The sequence below is a fragment of the Mus pahari genome, chromosome 12, assembly GCF_900095145.1.
Source record: "Mus pahari chromosome 12, PAHARI_EIJ_v1.1, whole genome shotgun sequence".
NCBI classification, from domain to species: domain Eukaryota; kingdom Metazoa; phylum Chordata; class Mammalia; order Rodentia; family Muridae; genus Mus; species Mus pahari.
The window spans coordinates 13,459-16,326 of record NC_034601.1 but is presented as its reverse complement, the minus strand read 5'-3'; the positions used below and the strand labels follow the sequence as shown (position 1 = coordinate 16,326).

General features: G+C 38.1%; 1 pseudogene; it reads left to right on the top strand.

Moving 5' to 3' along the window:
- The first annotated feature begins 1,476 nt into the window (after positions 1–1,476).
- LOC110329974 lies at positions 1,477–2,322 on the top strand (annotated as a pseudogene).
- The last annotated feature ends 546 nt before the right edge of the window (positions 2,323–2,868 follow it).

Below are 2,868 nucleotides of genomic sequence, written 5' to 3'. Positions count from 1 at the left end.
AGTGGGAGTGGGTGGGTAGGGGAGCAGAGGTGGGGGGAGGGATATAGGAAACTTTCGGGATAGCATTTGAAATGTAAATAAAGAAAATAATAAAAAAAAGAAACATGTACACTAATATTTATCATTGTATTGAAATCCATATTTTAGAAATATAGTTAACAGATGTCTGTTAGACAACAGGAGTAGACCCATGCCTTCAAGACCTAGTAAAAGCTTGTACAATTTATATAGGTTTGCGTAAAAAGGCACAGAACATTTTTTTCCTCAGTCTAGAGGGCTAGATCTACAGATTGAACAGAGATGGTTTTAGCATGGTGAGAAGCATCTTTAAGCATATATTCAGAAGACAACCAAAGGAGAATTCAAGTCTTAAGCTTGTGTCTGAACTGTAAACTGGCAGTGTTCCATTAAATTATCAGAACTCCACTGGTCAACGTTAAAATTATGAACTTTTAAATAATAATAGCATGTAGAGGGAATGTGAAACATTTCCCATTTTTATACCTTAAATCATTTCTTACATCTCTATAATTTGCATTTATATACCTTAAAACATCTTAAACCCTCCAACATTTATATCTTGCATTTACCAACTTTAAACATCTTTCATCTGAAGCATTTTTTATTTTTACTTGCGTTTATCAATCTCAAACATTTTTTCTTAGAGCTTGACCTGCTGTATCATAAGTCCTCTATGTCAGAGCTCAGCGTTGCTGCCTCTACAGCTACCGGAGAAGGGATGGGCAGGAGTGAGCTCTGACTGCTGCTTCGGAGCTGCTTACTTTAGCGTTCTCTCTTCTTTGTCCATGGGGAAGGGGTAAAGACTGCTTCTCGGAATCTTATTCTCTTTCCTAGCCCTAATCAAGGTCCAAGGACTAAAAGTATCTACAGGCACTTTTATCTAGTCCCTGCACATCATAATAATTTTGAAGTCTTTTTTCAAACTTTCTCCCAGGTTGCTAAATTTATTGTACCTTCTTCATGAAACCAAGGACAAACCTTCTCTACAAAACCTGGAAAAAACAATGCAATTGTTTTTGACCTACTTCAGTGAAACATATTAAGTATTTGCACAAAAAAAATATGGCCATTCCCATTTTTTCTTTCTTTTCTTTTTCATTTATCTCTTTTTTCTTTTTGACTTTTCCTTCTTACAAGCTCCCTTATGTTTCCTGAGCTCCCTTCTCATGCTTATGTCTTTTACTCCAGAAAGTTACTCACCCCTGACAACACTTTTTCCCAGCACTCCACGTCCAGTGGTGTCTTTCACTGTGCCCCCTACAGTCAAGCTTCATGCTGGGCACCATTCTGCCAGAGCCAGTGAGTCAGTCAACATGGGAACCATGACTGGGGAAGTGAGGATGATTTTAGGAAAGGCAGAAAGAAGATGCAAGAGACAAGTGTGGGAGGGCTATAGGTCAATACCATGACGACATCAAATCTATTTTATCAATGTCTTTTTAAAAAAGAAAAAGGATGATCATGGCAGCTCGGAGCAGTCAGAGGGCCCTGGCGAGGGTGGCATCGGGGTGCCATCCTAAGTCGACCACTGTGACGGAAGCCCCGGCGTGGGGGTCTGCGCACATCGTCAGATACTTAGCTCCCTGTGGTATACTGATGAACAGAACCCTTCCACCATGTGCCTCAGTTTTGCCTAAAGAGATCCGTGCAAGAACCTTCTTCAAAATCACTGCCCCATTAGTAAATAAATGAAAGGAGTATTCAGAGAGAAGAATTATAGGGTACTCAATGCAAGAAATGTATGTCGTAGTATCAGGAATGGAGGACTATCAGCATTTCGTTCCTTTATGTAAAAAGTCAGATATAATATCAAGGAGATCTGGATATTGTAAAACCAGATTAGAAGTTGGGTTCCCACCTGTTTTGGAGAGATATACATCAATAGTAACCTTGGTAAAACTACATTTGGTAAAGGCATCTTATACTGATGGGAAACTTTCAATCATTTGGCGTTTTAGCCCAGGTCTTCCTGGCTATCCAAGAATTTGTACTTTGAATTTTTTAATTTCTTTTGAATTCCGCTCCTTTCTGCACTCTCAACTCGCTACACTGTTCTTCGACGAAGTTGTGAAACAAATGGTAGCAACTTTTGAAAGAAGAGCATGTAAACTGTATGGTCCAGAGACAAACATACATGGGGAATTAATGCTTCATGAAATTCACCACAGCAAAGAGGAAAATAAGAGCTGCCTCCACCTACTCTTGGTTAGTTTGTTCACTTCTAGGAAGTCCTTTCACCATCTATTAAGAAGTCGACAAGCATTTGTTAAACCTGCCTTGATTCTAAGCCCGCTCTGTTGAAATTTTGCACATTGAATATGGGCCCACTTGTACATAGAATTATTTCTTCTATCAAGTGTAACTCTGAGTAACATAAATTTGCAGGCTCCATCCACCTTTGTAATAGCAGATGTCAGCATTGTTGCTATATCACATTTCTCCTTTGAGTGTACATATGAACAAGTCTTTTAATTCTCACCTTACATGAAAGGTTAGCTGAGATACAATGTGTGTTATATTAACCATATCATGTTTAAGTTATTAGGTTCAGAGTATTTGTAACTTATTGTTATTTGGCATGCCATATGGCTTAGGGTATTTGAATAATCATATATTTATCATTAAAACTTTGATTTAAAGTATTGCTAATGAAGTCTTAGTACTTTGGGTATTTTAAATTGTTCTTATGGGTAGCAGTAGATAATTCAGTGTTGTTGGGAAGTTGTTTCTCAGATGTACTGAGTGGGGTTTTTGTTCTGTTTTTTTTTGTTTGTTTGTTTTTGTTTTATTTGGTGAGTGGTCCAGAGCTCTGAGCTACTTTTCTAGAGATTTGAAACTTCCTTCCAG